Source organism: Neofelis nebulosa, chromosome 8, assembly GCF_028018385.1.
Source record: "Neofelis nebulosa isolate mNeoNeb1 chromosome 8, mNeoNeb1.pri, whole genome shotgun sequence".
Lineage (NCBI taxonomy): Eukaryota > Metazoa > Chordata > Mammalia > Carnivora > Felidae > Neofelis > Neofelis nebulosa.
This window is the reverse complement of record NC_080789.1, coordinates 70,879,033-70,896,720: the sequence shown is the minus strand read 5'-3', so window position 1 is coordinate 70,896,720 and position 17,688 is coordinate 70,879,033. Positions and strand designations below refer to the sequence as shown.

Below are 17,688 nucleotides of genomic sequence, written 5' to 3'. Positions count from 1 at the left end.
GTAATATCTTGACCTTTTCATGATGCCCTTAAGTCAGACAATGAGGTGGAACTTTTTGTATATGTATTAGACATTGCATTATTTTAAAAATTATGTATCTTTTTAACAAAATTTTCAATTAATACCAGTATACAGACAGTTTATTTAGAGTCAGAATGACTCTTGTCTTTCCAAAGCACACATCAAAATATAGAACACAGGCCTCAAGAGGTAAAATAGGAATTTATAAGTAGGAGAGATGTGTTATATAAAATATGTACTAGCAACTGAATGTGTGTCTCTCCAGAATTCATATGTTAAAACCTAATGCCCGTTGTGATGCTATTTGGAGGGAGTGCCTTTGAGAGGTGATTAGGTCATGAGAGTAGAGCCCTCATAAATGGGATTAGTGCTCTTATAAAAGAAGCCCCAGAGGGGCGCCTGGATGGCTCAGTTGGTTACTCAGCTCATGATCTCAAGGTTCTGGAGTTTCCACCCCGTGTCAGGCTCTCTGCTGTCAGCACAGAGCCCACTTCAGATCCTCTGTCTCCCTCTCTCTCTGCCCCTCCCCCACTCATGCTCGCGCTCTCTCTCTCTCTCTCTCTCTCTCTCTCTCAAAAATAAATAATCATTTAAAAAAATAAAAAAATAAAAGAAGTCCCAGGGAGCTTGCTCACTCCTTCCACCATGTAGGACACAGTGAACGAAGATGGCTAACAATGAACCAGAAAGCAGGCTCTTACCAGATAGTGAATCTGCAGGTGCCTTGATCTTGGATTTCTCAGAATCTAGAACTGTGAGGAATAAATTTCCTTTATTTATAAGCCACCCAGTCTGTGGTATTTTATTATAGCAGCCCAAACAGCCTAAGACAGCACATCCAGCAAAAAATAATACTTTCAATATTTCACTGGTTTGGGTTACAAATCTTTTATTTTGAACTGTTTCCAACTTACAAAAAAGTTGTAAGAATAGTACAAAGAATTCCTGTATACTTTTCTTTTATGTTCCCCCAATGACAGATTTTTAAAGACATTTGCTTTATCATTCTTTCTCTCTCATTCACTATATAGTTATTATTTTCCTGATGTTGGTAATTGGACTGCAGTCATGTGAGACAATGCCCTTCTTTTAGGGAAGAATAAATATTTCATTGTATTTCCTAAAACTCTTCTTTTAGGAAAGTATAAATACTTTGTGATATTTTCTAAAACAAGGATATTTTCTGACATTACCACAGTCTAATTGTCATAATCAGGAGATTAATATTGCTATAATACTTGAATTTATGGACCTTATTCAAAGCTTGTCAGTTGTCTCAAAAATGTTCTTTATAGGACAAATAATAAAAAAGATAAATAATAAAAAATAAAAAGACTTTTTTATTTTCATCTGATTCAGTACTTCAGGACAGAAACATGCATATATTTAGTTGTCAAGCTTCTTTAATCTAGAACAGAACACTTATATTTCATGAAGCTATTTTTTAGATGTGTAGTCTTTTGCAGATGCTGAAATAAACTATTTTCATTCAATGATGAAAAATTATTAAAACTCTTTCAAGATTTGATGAGCCTTAGACAACACATAATATAGTATGAATATTTTATATATATCCAGGCATTTAGGAATTGAAGATATTCTTAGCTTAACACATTTTCATTTTGAATCAGTGAACTTTTGAAAAGTAAATGTTGCTTTATGCCAATATTCTTTAAGCCTGTCCTTCTATTTGTTTTATGTAGTTTAGAATCAGCAATACTTTAAACAAGTGTTCTGTAAGCTCCAAAAATAGAGTCCACTGGGCTAGAATTGACCATGAGTTCCATTTGGAAATGGAATATTACCAAAAGGGATTATGGTAGTCATGAAAGTAATCATGGAGGAAGGTGTATTTAATTAGGCCCTTGGAGAAAGCTGAGGTCAAGAAGAGGCAGAGAGAAGCAGAAACATCACATGACAGAAGGTCCAGCAAGAAGTAACAAGCAGTTTGTATCCCAGACCCAAATGGGTACCTGGCAATAAGAAAACCTTTTTCTTCCCTTAAGAACCTTGTCTCACAGGGCTGGGTTTCAGAGCAGGAACTTCCCACGGTTCTTAGAAGCACTGAGGTTCTGAGCAGGTAGATTATACACAGTGGCTTACCTAAAAAGGTAAGACTGCTTTCTGGGAACTGTCAAAAGCCTGTTGATCATAACTAGGTTCCAAACTCAGAACTAAACAAGCAATAGTGTTGGCATAATGGGATTCACCTAGAACTGAGTCAACGATATTTAGTCCTCTAACCTCCAATGAGAGACACATATTTACATGTTAGGCTTTTATGCCCAGCTGTGCCATGAAAATCTGCATTTTCATGGTTCTCTTGCCATGTTTTCTACCGTGAGTTTAGTGAAGAGACTGTTTTGTTTTGCTCAGTATTCCCAGGGTGTACTAGGTATTTAATAAATATTTGTTCAATTGCTGATGCCAGAATAAATGAGTAAAATCTTTCTTGGTAAACAAACTAGAATCTTCTTATTTATTTATTTACTTATGGAAAGTTGCTCTGGAATGAGGACATCCTAATGGGGAGGGTTTGTCTGTACAAGTAACCTCCATTTTGTCCTTTCACGGTTCACCCTCCTGTTGGGGTGTCTTACTGTCATTACTGCTACCATCACCACAACCTGGGCCAGGAATAATTGGAAACATATTCTTTGTTTCTCTTTATCATAATTAATACAGTAAAAAACTATTTTTAGAAAATCAGCACTAACCATTAAAAACAGAACAAAAAAGTATTTTAAGAATGTATAGATATCATGCACACAGCCTGATATTCTATATACAGGTCTGTAATCCTCTACTGTCTTCTCACATCAGGCATCTGAACAATTTCAGGGACTTTTTACCTTTTTCTGTTTGCTGCTCTGCCTGATTCTTTGTGGTTCAGGGCACCTCATTTCTGGTTGTAATGGAATCTTTTCTGAATAAGTCTGGTACAATGCTACAATTACCTTTCCAGGATAGGTCTGAGTTACTGACACACTGTGGTGATCAATCCTGCTCTCCAAGTATTACAAACGAACAATACGGGAGCCCAAACCTACATGTAAGAGTTAGCAGTAGCTTCGAGTCATTTCTGTTTGATTCTCAGCCATGTTATCTTCTCCAGCATTGTCTCGCTACTGAAATAGCCTTACAATTCTATTCCAAAATGACTACAATTTATTGAATACTTCTTGTGTGCCTCATATTGGGCCCTTCACCATCATTGTTTTAGTTAATCCACACCACCATGGTAATCATTATTATCTGTATTTTAAAGATGAAAGCCTGTGACTGAAAGAGGTTGCATAGCTGGTGAACAACAAAGCTGGAATTCGATGGTGGGCAGGCTGACTTCAGAACCTGCATGATACTGCACAGAGTGGCCTCACTCATTCCAAGATTTTAAGACATTTACTACATTTAACAATGATTAGTTTTATTTTTCACATATGTAGAGTCCAACAATCCTTTGAGTATATCTACCTATGTTCTAATATCCTCCTATTATTGACAAAGAAATTGAAACAAAAGTCCAGTGACCTACCAAAGGCCACAGAATTAATTAATGTCTCTGTGACAATGAGGACTCAGGGCTATTGGCTCCTGGTTTAATATTCTTTTTACTGTATTGCATCACCTCCCTATATTCTTTTTAAAAAAATCGATATAATTCAAACTAAAAGAATTTGCCAATGATTGGATATGTTGAGATAACAGCTCTTGTAAGCCAATAGTAATAATCAGAACATTCTGTGTAGTTTAAATTGATGTAATTGTATATCATTTTCTCTCAATTACTGGAATTAGGCAAGAAAAAGATGTATAATATATAGTTTAATATGCCAATAAAGCATGATGTATTAAGAGAACCTTCACTTAAGTTCTCATATGAAAAGCCAATTGCTGTTTTTCTTATTTTATCTTCAGACGTTTCAAGGTCCTGATTTCTTCAAAACATAATTTTCAAGGTTGAAAATAAAGATTTAAGTCGATATCCTAAATTCTGGCACTAAGAACCACCACAAAACCCCAGAATTTTACCTGGGAACACTAGAAGTGAAAAGATATTAAATATTACAGCTGGTCAAGGACTCTACTCCTGAGAAAATAGCAAGTTAAACATTCCTGCACAAAATACCTGCCAGAGAGAGAATATTCCAACATTGATTGTAAGAATGACTAGGTGATACCTAAATTTTTTTGCATTCTAAAATTCTGTAATTCTGCATAGACTGTTTTCTTGTGTAAGGTTATCTATGTGTTTGGACAAGGCATGAATTGCTTAGAATAATGATTAAAGCAACTCGAATTAACATCCTAAGGAAATGTGAGTTTGAGCATGCTGATTTTATGGAGCACTGTCCAGACATTAAATATCCTGTGTTTTGGCAAGATATTTAATGACATGAGATGTGGAGAAAAAATAAGCTGATCTAAGTAACTTTGGTAAAAAGTGTTTTGACTGGGAACTAAAAGACTAAAGACAAAGGGAACAAGACATAAACAACTGTATTCTAGTTGGTAAAGTTACTTCTCATGAGGATATGGGTTAACAGTTCTGAGTCTGTTTTACGTACATGCTGGGGTTGATCAATGAATAAATGAATGGCAGGTGGTGGAAGCCAAATTTCTCACTGTAGAAAACGGAGGTTACTGATTAACCGGGGGGTTGGAGCTGGCTACAATGAACAGTGTGGTACTGGATTAGAGTCAGAAACCTCAACATAAGCTCGCGGTTGGCCTTGTAGAGATAAATGGATACTTACAGAAATAAGATTAAATATTGCATTTATAGGTGAAAATGCGTATACATATTTCCTAGTTTTGTGTGCAGAGATGGCTTAGACAGAATGACAGTCTGGTAGTAGGTGCCCAAATCTTGGGCAACTTTGACCAACAAAATAAATGAAATAGTACTAGATTGTAATCCATAGTATCAAATAAATATCCATGAGTCCACACTAATATAATAAATGACTGAATAAACAGAGAAGAGAGAAATCTCCCATATGGGAGAATTATAAGTAATTTATATAGATACTCTTCCTTTCAAGATAGCGAAGCTTAACTCCTCACTCCTTGAGTATGGGCTAAATTTTGTGACTTGCTTCCAAAGAATAGGAAGTAATACAATAGTATGGAAAGGAGGTTAAAAAAAAAAAAAGTAACCTTATCATGGAGAAATCTGGCAAACATCACCTGGCCAGGGCCAGTTATTCAAGTTTAATGTCATCAGTGATGAGTCACATTGATAGCATGTAGATTAAGAACCTACACATCTGTAAAATTTAAAACATTTGTTCTAGACACTTGGAGTTGTTGGTTCAGTGTTATCTGTAGACAGTGATGGCTGAGGTGCAATTGATTCTGTCTAACCTTTTAAGTGCTATTCTGGCTATGAATTTCATTCACCTCTCCCACCCCCACCCCCTCGAACCTCAACAGTTCCTTTGTGTTGATTTCAGATCTCTGCTGTCCTCTCAGAGAGGTATCTGAAGCTGGTTTAATCTCTTGAATCTAGCCACAATCCTCTCCAAATGCCCTAAAGCTGTGATATCATTCTTTTGTAAAAAGACCTGCCGCCTCCCATGGGCTACAGCCTCAGAAGCCCTGATGTGTTTGAATGCCTTCATATTTATCTGGTAATTTCTACATGTCACCACTGTCCCTTTAAAGTGGACCCTGATGATGTAGGGGATAAGATGTTTTGCTGTCTGATCTCTTCATCCTTCTTCTATCCCTCTTTTACTTCTAATACTCTATGGCTGGAGGGGCAGATTTCTCCCATTTCCATGGGCAGTTATTTCTTTTATTGTATCCATTCTGTATTGTCTCCATTCCTGTGTTCAAGTCAGCCAGCCCTCTTGACAGAGGAGCCCGGAGATATTAGAAACCAGGAATTAACAAGGATTAAGATATATTGGCTTAATATTTCCAAAATTTAACCCCCCTTTAATCTCTGCCCTGATCCGGGCATGCAAATAGTACTATAATGCCACATGCTAGGATTTCTGGGAATAGAAATCCTTTCAGAATACTATGTTCTGTAAATTACATATTATGGTGGTTGAAGACCCAGGAAGATGAAACTGTGAAGGGTGCACTTTGGTAAAAAGTCATAAACCAAGAATATCAAAATCTTTAACTTTCTTTTAGTCCTCAGTCCCTAGGCCAATCCATATGAATTTCTTTCTACTAAGATCCCCTTTTTCCAGCATTATAATAGCAGTATTTCTATAGATGACTTGGGCCTTTACATTAAATTGTCAAAGTCCCCTTAACCTCCACCCCAGATCTTTTCTACTAATGGTGGATTCTACCTTGATCATCATTTGGAACTAGATCCTTCAGTTTCTGTGCATGTTGGATGAAGCCTTTCTTACTGCCAAAGTTAAAATAAATTTATTTATTCATTTATTTACTTATTTATTAATTTATTTAATGTTTTTATTTGAGAGATAGTGAGTGTATGAGCACGAGTAGGGGAGGGGCAGAGGGAGATAGAGAATCTTAAGAGGCTCCATGCTTAGTGCAGAGCCCAATGCAGGGCTCAATCCCATGACCCTGGGATCGTGACCTGAACATAAATCAAGAGTTGGTTGCTCAACCAACTGAGCCACCCCTATTTATTGTTTACTTATTTTTATTTTTTAAAATTTAACTATGTATTTTTTAAATGTTTATTTATTGAGAGAGAGAGAGAGAGAGAGAGAGAGAATGCACATGGGTGGGGAAGGGCATAGAAAGAGGGAGTTAGGGAGACAGAAAAAATCCCAAGCACAGGGGGCTGGATCCCAGGAACCATGAGTTTATGACCTGAGCTGAAATCAAGAGTCAGATGCTTAACTGAATGAGCCACTTGAGTGCTCCCCTATTTGTTTTTTTCTATATGGTTTCAAACTAAAGGCTATTAAAAGTATTCGATTTTTCACCCAAATTAGCACTTCCATTGCTGCTAAGAAAATGTCACTCATTTTGTAATCCAAAGCACTACCTTCATAAACCATGAGTTTTCTACAAGTTTTAGGGTCCTGCCTCCTACCATCTACACTGGAATTTCACCTTAATTAACTAGCGCAATAAACTATAGGCTGTGCAGACTGACTTGTGAGGTCCTGTAGCAAACCAATGCAAAAACATAAATTTAGGTCAATAATAAGCAGAAGTACAAAATATGCCAAGAGAAGCTTCTGAAAAGTATGATTGTCTGTCTCATCCTGCCAGTGGGCTGGGCCCTTTCATAAGATGAGGACTTCCTGAGATGTGATGTTATCTTTCTAGCTGTCAGTACAGCCCTTCCAAATCTTACTGACTTTGTACTATTTATAAGTCTCAGTGCTTACTCATCTTTATTTTGGTAAATGTTCCTTCCCCCATACCTAACCTTTATAGTTTCTCTTCTTACTCAAGGAAAAGGCTTTAACTTCATTATTATTCCATGTTTGCCTGCTTCTACCTTGACTTTCTTACACACACACGTACAATACCCATGTATGTGTACACACACGTGCATGCTCAAAAGCCTGTAAGTGCACACACACGCATACTCACAAATGCATACACATACAAACATGTATTGAGTGGATTGTAATCCTTATTTCATGATACTTTCATTATTGATCTATGTAAAACCATCTTTTATGTATACATCTCTATGTCAATCTTAGATGTTATCAGTTTCAGTCATTGTCCATCTGCCCGAGAATCCACAAAGTACACATAATTTAAATTAGTCCCTTATGTTCCATCTACCTCAAATCTACATAGTCATTGACATCCCTTTTCCATCCCCCTTCATCTGTACCAAGTCCAGTACAAAGGGGAGCCAGGAATGAGTAACGATTTCTTCAACTACTATTGTTGTGTGTGTGTGTGTGTGTGTGTGTGTGTGTGTTTTAATTTTTTTTTCAACGTTTTTTATTTATTTTTGGGACAGAGAGAGACAGAGCATGAACGGGGGAGGGGCAGAGAGAGAGGGAGACACAGAATCGGAAACAGGCTCCAGGCTCCGAGCCATCAGCCCAGAGCCCGTCGCGGGGCTCGAACTCACGGACCGCGAGATCGTGACCTGGCTGAAGTCGGACGCTTAACCGACTGCGCCACCCAGGCGCCCCATGTGTGTTTTTTTTCAATAGGCAAAGAACTTTATTAACCTGATTCCAAACTTTATTCCCAGGCTTCTTCAGCTTAATTAGCTGCAAAGAATGAATTGTGTACAAGCAACAGCTGCAAAGAGCTTCAGGGTCCATGGGGCTGGGCTTAAAATTATTAGAGAACTAGATTTTATCAGATCCATGAACAAAATTTTAAAAAGTAGTCATAATATAAAATAGCAGCTCCCAGTAACTTCTGTAAGTTTTATCTTCCTCAAAAGTTGGCTGCATTCAGTTGGCTTTATCGCTTCATCAGTTACCCACAAGATCTGAAACTCCGCCATCCTCCTCTTCCCTGGTAGTGAGTTGTGCTTTTCCATCCACAGATTGTGTGGGCAGAACTTCAGCCAGTCTTCTTAAACCAGTCAGACTGTCTGCCTCCAGTTTGGTTTAAGATACCGCGTAGCATTTCTGCCAGCTGCTCTGTCTCAGCATGGCCTGTGATGGCGAACGTGTTCGCTGCCAGGGATGCCTGAACTTCAGGGTTGTGGAAGTGGATCACTGTTCCTTGGTTTGTGAATATACTCACTTCTTCAATACCAGAGATATTGTTTATGTCTAATTTTTTACGGATGTTGTTTATCATCTGCTGCCGCCGTTGTATGAACCACCTTCTTCTTCCGGTGAGCAGTTCCTTTCCCGCCAATGTGCACTTGTGCTTGCAGTTTGGCGAGTTCCTCCTGGTTCATGATAGTTTCTTTCATCTTGTTGGAGTGGAAATGGGACTGTGTGGAAGACTAGGGTTGGTATTCAGGGGGTCTCGGGTGGACCCCGCTGAGATTAGGTACACACTAGCGAGGATGCAAGATGGCAGCTAGAGCTAACTCTATATTGTTTAACAAAGTCTTAATCTAAAAGGAAACTATCGTTGGCAAAATTTCAAGTATCTGAAAGCATGGGAAGTAGGATTTAGCATGAGAAGTTATTGGGAGCTTGAACAAATTTTTTTTTTTAAATTTTTTCCTATGAAACTCTACCAAATAATTGTCATCCCCCAATTCTTTTGTCTGTGAGACTGGTCTTGCCTCTGAATATTCTTTTATTTACTTATTTTTTTTAAGTTTACTTATTTATTTTGAGGGGGGTGGGCAGAGAAAAATGGACAGAGAGAGAATCACAAGCAGACTCCGTGCTGTCAGCATAGAGGCCAGTGCAGGGCTCAAACACAAGAACCATGAGATAATGACCCAAGCCGAAATCGAGTCAGACACTTAACTGACTGAGCCACCCAGGTGTTCGGCCTCTGAATATTCTTTTAGTAACCAAACCATGCCAGAGGCAATGCAATTTGCTATGATAAATCAGTGAGTGGAGCTGTCATTGTATGGTAAATAGAGAATTTCAAAAAATCACTATAGCTTTGTTCTCCCCAGGCCCACTTCATTTCTGTATTTCTCAGCCCTCCGCTTATCATATTTCCCCAGAACTGTCTTCTGGAAACTTGAGGTAGACCAGCCACCTATACTACTGAGCATACAGTCTCTCCTATATTTACAAGGATGGGAATGCTGAGCTCAGTGCTCCAAGATATGTGTGATTTATTCATACTTGAGCTTTGGTGAGGTAGAATCACTGCATGCTGTCTTTTTTTGAGTATAGTGTTTTCATGTGTCTTTTCATGGAGCAGTAAACTTGGGGTAGGGAAGGGAACAAAGACTATATGTCAAAGAAAATACTTTGTACGTTTAATCCATATTGAGAAAGAACAGACCACTTTTAGGTTTCCCCTTACACTTCAAAAATATAGCTGGCTGGAATTTTCTTGTAATATACCATGAAGTAACTTAGTACTTAATGAAATGAAATTTGAGTAGCACAAAGAGGAAATAAATGACAGGCCAAAAAACTGCCATGAAATTACATTAAAATGTACTTGGCGTACATTTAAATTACCCTAGTTGCATTGCAAAAATAGCACAGTGATAGAGTTGCTGGAATTAAAAGAACAGAATGTTGCCAAGGTTGAAACTATCAAAGGCAATTGAGTGTGTTTTTTTTTTTTTCCCTTGTGAATAAATGAGCTGATTTTTTCCCTTTTGGCATAAGATGCTAAGATGATCTATCCTATCCTATCCTATCCTATCCTATCCTATCATCTTCAAGTAGATTCTAATTTTACACCTATATTATATACACACTTCATTATTTGTTTCCATTAAAGCAATTATAGTATATACATATCTTCATTGCTGACTTTACCACAGTATAATTTTTCTATGCAGAATATTATAGTGCTAACCACAGGTCTCTGAGGTTAATGAATTGGATACTGAGCATCATTGCTTGTTGTAAATCTGTCGTAGCTGTAGAAGACTCCAGTTAAGCTACCCTTGATTATCAACATTATAGGAATGTTCTATAGTAAAGTTTTACCCGCAGCGGGTTAAAGTTTGTAGACTTGACTGGGGGAAGGGAGAAGGGTACTAATATATCTGATACTATCTACTATAATTGCTGTTTTAAATACATTATCACACCTAACTTTTATAAAATCCAATGACCTAGATGTTATTATTCCTATTATATACAGGAGGAAAGACAGATTTATCTAACTAATGTCATAAAAACAGTTTTAAACCCCCATACTCGTCATACTGTTTAAAGATTCTACATTTACCTAACACTCTAAGTGTTTAATGAAAGAAACAGAAAACAAAACAAAACAATGTGGCCCCCTGCAAGAAGCATTTTTATATATATACATACACACATATATACACACATATATAGATAGAGCAATATATATTATATAATGTATGTTATTTGTAATATATGATAAATGTATAAATATAATATGAATATCATATACATGTTGTTACTAACTGAATATTTTCTTCTGAACTTCATATGTTTAATTCCTAACCCCCAGTACCTCAACATTTAACTATATTTGAAGATAGGGTCATTAATGAGGTAATTAAATTAAACTGAGGTCATTAGTGTGGGGCATAATCCAATATGACCAATGTCCTAATCAGGAGAATAAATTAAGACATAGCTACACAGGGAAAACCATGTGAAGACCCAGGGAGAAGACAAAGGAGAGAGGCCTCAGAAGAAAAAACTCAACTCTGTCAACACTTTGATATTGGACTTCTCCTCCAGATTTAAGAGAGATTAAATTTTTGTTTCTTAAGCCACTCAGTCTGTGGTACTTTGTTATGGCAACTCTAGCAAATGAACATACTTGTATAATATAAATATAACAGAAATCAGTGCAACTAGTCTCAATCCCCAATTAATGTTTTTTTAATAACAAAGTTACCTTTGACATTATTCTTAGTAATATATATATATATGTCTCCTCAGGCAAGGGTAGCAAAAGCAAAAGTAAACAAATGGGACTATATCAAACTAAAAAGCTTTTGCACAGTGGGAAAAAAACAGCAACAAAATGAAAAGGCAACCTACTAAATGGAGAAGATTCTTTCAAATATATATCCAATAAGGGGTTGATAAAATATATAAAGAACTGCTACAGCTCAATAAAAAAAAAAATCAATTAAGAAATGGGCATAGGACCTAAATAGACATCTTCCCAAAGAAGGCATACAGACGGCCATCAGGCACATGAAAAGATAGTCAACATCACTAAATTATCAGGGAAATGCAAATTAGAACTACAATGAGATGCCACCTCACACCTGTCAGAGTGGCTATTATCAAAAAGATGAGAAATAACAAGTGTTATTGGGAGAAAAGGAAACCCTTGTGCACTGTTGGTGGTCATGTAAATTGGTGCAGCCATTATGGAAAATAGTAGGGGGGTTCCTCAAAAAATTAAAAATAGAAATACCATATGATCTAGCAATTCCACTTCTGGCAATTTATCCAAAGAAAACAAAAACACTAATTTGAAAAGATACATACACCCCTATTTTCATTAGAGCATTATTTACAATAGCCAAGATATGGAAGCAACCTAAGTGTCCATTGATAGACGAATGGCTAAAGAAGATGTGGGGTGTGTGTGTGTGTGTGTGTGTGTGTAATGGAATATTACTCAGCCATAAAAAAAGAACGAAATCTTTTTTGCAACAACATGGATGCATCTTGAGGGCATTATGCTAAATGAAATAGAGAAAGACAAGTGTCTTATCATTTCACTTATATGTAGAATCTAAAAACAAAAGCAAATGAACAAACAAAATAGAAACAGACTCATAGATATAGAGAACAATCTGGTGGTTGCCAGAGGGGAGGGAGGTGGGGGTGATGCGTAGATTAGATAAGGGATTAAGAAGTACAAGCTTCTAGGGGTACCTGGGTAGCTCAGTTAGTTAGATGTCCAGCTTCGGCTCAGGTTATGATCTCATGGTTCATGAGTTCCAGCCCTGCATCAGGCTTTGTTGTGACAGCTTGGAGCCTGCAGCCTGCTTCAGATTCTGTGTCTCCCTCTCTCTCTGCCCTTCCCCTGCTCATGCTTTGTCTCTCTCTCTCTCTCTCTCTCTCTCAAAAATAAATAAACCTTAAAAAATATTTTTAAAAAGACATACAAACTTCTAGTCATAAAATAAATAAATCATGGGGATGTGATGTACAGCATAAGGAATATTATCAATAATGTTGTAATAGCTTTGTATGGTGACAGATGGAAACTAGACTTATGATGCTCATTTCATGATGTATAAAAGTATCAAATCATTATGTTTTACACCTGATATTCATATAATATGTCAATTATAATTTAATAAAAAAGAAAAAATAATCAAGAGTTAAATAATACAAAAACAATCTGATACCGTGGATTTTTACAAAGGCAATTTCTAGGATCTGGATGCCTTTGGTTCATTACATGTTATGCCCAATCTCCCACATATTCAATATTTGCATTACAGAGTCACAGCAGTAGTTGATTTGAAGAAACATGACCTTGGGGCACTTTATTATTTACAGTCATGAAAAAAGATTCAATCATGTTTAGTCTATTGCACTTACATAAACACAAGAACTGTATTATTAGATTTTAGAAATATTTGCAAGTTGAAACAAAATGGGTTTTCAAGTCAGCTAGAAATTCAGTTTACTCAAACAGCTTTTTCTGTCTAATCATGTGTTAAGGTGGAATAGATGTTACTGAAAACAAACCTCATACTTCCTTCTCTATTTGGACAATAATGCTAATTTACACACTCTGCATTTCCAATGTGCTTTAGAATGTATAAAGCACCTTTTGAACACTGTCTCCTCTTCTGTGAATCCTTCCCAGGCTCTGCCAGGAGATTCAGCACCATTTGATCTCATGTCACTCAGCTTTCCAAACTCTGTTACAGATTTCACTGCAGTGTAATATAGTTTGTTTACTTATGTGTTGATTTTCTCAAAGGCAGCGACTAAGCCTGTTCAGATTTCTGTTCCCAGGGCCCAGCAGCTACTGGCACACAGCAAGTGTCCAGTAAGTGTTCATGTAGCTTCCTATGCTATGCCTTCCCAGAATACTATTTTAACAGCTGAAGAATCTGAGATCCAGAAAGTTTAATTGAGAAGTAGCGTTAGGGAGCAGAAGTTGGCGTGAAGGAGGAGGTGATATGGCGACGTTGGTGGGAAGTCAGAGGCTGGAGCATCTTGGGCATTGATATTTTGTTTCATAGGGATGGAAAGCCATGAACAGTTTTAAGTAGATGCATGATATGATTTCATTTACATTTTTTAAAGATTGCTCTGACTGCTGAAAGAAGCAGGGAGACCAATTAGGAGGACGCTGGAGGCTCCCTTGAGAGAGAGATTTGTGATTTAGACTATGGAGAAAGCAGATACGATGAAAAGCTGTAGATTGTTTCTACATGTATTTTAGGAGGAAAACTCATGGAATTTGCTGATGTTTTAGACAGGATGGGGTTATTGACAAATTTGACAAAAGTTACTTGTTACCTGTTATGTGTTAGTCACTGCTTTAGAAACTGAACATATATGGGAAAAAGCAGGTAAGGTGCCTCCTGTCAGGACCTGCCGTTTACACTGTGGTGGGGTTATACAGACAAAAACAAACAAAAAGCCCGTGATGATTTTTACCTTAAGGAAGATAAAGCACTGTGGAGACCCCAAGAGGACACTTTGAATTGTGTGGCAAGGGAAATTCCCATGGGTACTTTATTAGAGAGCTAATGACAAGGAACCAGCCATATAAAGTTCTAGAAGAAAGTGTTACATGCAGATGAAATGATTAGTGTAAAAGCCCTGAGGTGGGAACAAGCTTGACATGTTACAAGAACAGAAATAAGGCCAGTGTAGTTTGTAGGAAGTGAAAAAATTGGAGGGTCATTTGGAATTAAGTAGGTTCAAGGGCATTAGGGGGCAAACTGTGGTGTGGAGCCTTTTGGACCACCCTAAGAACTATAGCAGGAAGCCATTGTGAAATTGTAGTTCTTCTACTGAGTGTGTAGAAAGGCAATATGAAAAACAATGATCTGGGTAAGACATGGTGTTGGCTTGGGCCAAAATAGTAATGGTACAGATGGAGAGGTGTACATAGATTCCAAATACGTCTTGAAGGGAAAATAGTGAAGAGTAAGAGATAAAGATGGTTCAAAGATGACCTGTAACATGGGGCCTTGAGCACCTGGACAGATGATGATGCCATTTAGAAATGGAAAATTGGCAGAGGAGCAGATTTGGAGATGAGAATCAAGGTTTCCCTTTGGACAGGTGTCTATTTAACACCCAGGTTATTGTGTCAGATAGACTGATTATGAGAGAAAGAAAGTTTCTGATTTGAACAATGAAATATTAAATGTTAAGTGGAGGTGCCTATTAAACACCATATTGAAGATATTGATGAAACATCCTCACTTATTTAAGATCGATTTACCTTAGGCAAATCAATACCAAACCAAACCAAAAACCCAAACTGTATTTATGAGGGGGTAGAGTCATATTACCATGACCTCCATTTGGTTGAGACATGGTCACAGTTCCTAGTACAGAGTTGACAGAGAGGAACACGTGCTCATTGAGCCAGATATGCTAAGCTGGGGGAAAGAACATATAGCATAGCTCATGCACAATGCACAGGGAATCTGGAGCAACTCACTTCTGGATTCTCCCCACACACACCCATGTTTTGCTTTTCTAAAAACCATCTCTGGACTGTCTCTAATCCCTGGGATACCCCAAATTTCCCTCTTTGTTTTGTAAAGCTGGTGGAGACAATAGGTATGCTCACATTTTCCCCAATTTCCACTGTTTAAAGTAACCTTTGGGAGCCATAATTAAAGTGGTAAGACTTAACAAGTGTTAGTTTTAACTACTGGAAGAAAATTTATGGTGGATCACATGTGTAGATGTTAGGGGAAAATGTTACTCTTTATTCTAATACTTTTAATATAGAACCAAATTCAACACAAAAATCAATGGAATAATTTACTTATTAAAATAACATACACCGAACTAATTTTATATTTAAAAAATCCTTTGTTCGATTTTGTGAGCTACTTAACTCTGCAGTCACATTCCTGATGTATTTGCTAATGGCGTGTCTTCCCATACATTATCTAAAAGTATTCTATTATCCTCATTTCAGATTCAAATTCAGTTTCAAAGCCCCTATTATGACCTGAGCAAGGTATTTTTATGCTACTTATTGAACTAGCACATAGGCTCTGTGAAATAGTATTGTTATCCCAGTTTTGTACACGAGGAGGCAGGCTGAGAGTGGTTTGTGAATTGCTCCATACCAGGTAGCTAGTGAGTGCAGGAGCGGACACCCATTTCCTTCTCTTAAAGGATGATCAACCTGGGTTTAAAAGTTAATTTTGCTTCCTCATCCTACTAAAATATCTACTTTTCCAGCTTGCTGTTTATGCAGTTTACTGAATCATATGCACTGGCTTTACAGAAAGTTAGTTTTATTCTCTAATAATTTTCATATTCCAGAAACGTGAAGTGTAAAGCAAATGATGGCTCTGAATTCTGTCTCTGTCATGGCTTTTACCTGAGCTTCCGATTTATAGAAGTTTCATAACATCAGGGTCTCTGTTTTCACTCAGTGCCCAGAGCAGTAGACACTCAAATATGTACCAAATGGATGATGAGCCTATATTGTCTACTAGATATCTCACCTTGACTGTCCCAGAAACTCCCCTCATTATTTTCCCCTCAATTCTGCTGTTTCCTCCAAGTCCTGAAAATTCTTTCTTTTCGTAACTATGGGATCTGTCCATTATTTGCTATCCTTTCTGCCATTTCCCCCATTTCAGATGATCACCCTCTTTCTCCTGAAATACAACAACAGCTCCCTAACGTATCTTCCTGCCTACTTCCTTGTCCTCTATTAATCCATTCTTTGCTCAAAAGCCAGAATAAAATGCCTGCCTTGTTTAAAAAGTCTTTCAATGGCTCCCCCTTTAGATGGCTTTTATGGTAACTTCCAAAAATTTTAATAGGATTTCGAAGTCAATATTATGAAACTTCTGCTTGGCTCTTCAGCTTTATCCCTCATGACTTCCCACCTGTAGCTTCTTGACACTCTTAGCTGTAGCCTTAATAAATGTCTGATTCTTAGATGGCTTGACACTATCACTTGCCTTTGGATCTTTACTCATTTTACTCCTCCGTCTGGAGCACTTAAAGCTTTTTTTTTTTTTTAATTGTGAAATAAAGCATAAAAGAGAGAAAGACATACACATAATGTATTATATAATCACTAATGATAAAGTGAACACCTGTTTATCTTCTAAGTCAAGAAAGAAAATCCCGCCAATATCCCCAGAGACCCTCCAGTGTCTCCTTTATATTTTACCCTCCTCATCTCCTTCCCCCCCACATACAAGCTAACCACTATTCGGACTTTGTGGTGATTATTTCCTTGCTTTTCTGTAGAGTCTTACCAATTTCACATGAATTCCTAAACAGTATGCTTTAGTTCTTCCTCATTTTTAAATTTATATAATTATGCTCTTTATTTCCTTCTTCACTCGTAATTGTGTTTGCAAGGTTTACGCATGCTTTAATGAGTAGCTCTGGTTATATCAGCATATCAACTTCCCCAATGAAATTGGAATTTGATTGCAATTTTACTGAAACTGTAGACCAATTTGCAAACAGTTCATATTTTAACAATCTGAATTTTCCAATTTTTGAGCAAGGGTACATTTCTCTTTATTTTGATCTTCTTTAATGTTTCTCAGTAAATTATATAATTTTCCCGATAGATGTGTTGTTTGATATATTACTAGGCACTTGGTATTTGGGGATACTCTCGTAAATTATAGTCTTTTTTATTGTTTTATTTTCTAACTTTTGCCAGTACAGAAGACAAAACTAGATTTTATATATTGATCTTGTATCAGCAAGCTTAGTAAATTCTCTTTCTAATTTTTCTGATTTATATGCAATTTATTTGAATTTTATTACTAATCATATTTTCTGTGAATAATTGCAGTTTTGTTTTTAATTTTTTCAGTTCTTATGCCTTTTGTATCTTTTTCTCATCTTACCGTGTTGGCTGAAATCATCAATCAACTCTTCAGTAGAAATGAGGAGAATTGTTTCTGATTTCTAATGTCTTTATTAAGTGTGATATTTG

At 37.0% G+C, this 17,688-nt stretch overlaps 1 protein-coding gene and 1 pseudogene across 6 annotated transcripts in view; one reads left to right on the top strand and one right to left on the bottom strand.

The window, feature by feature from the left end:
* TMEM117 (transmembrane protein 117) overlaps nucleotides 1–17,688 on the top strand; it is a 521,337-nt gene that overhangs the window by 347,914 nt on the left and 155,735 nt on the right. The window lies entirely within an intron of this gene.
* LOC131519733 (transcription factor BTF3-like) lies at nucleotides 8,418–8,901 on the bottom strand (annotated as a pseudogene).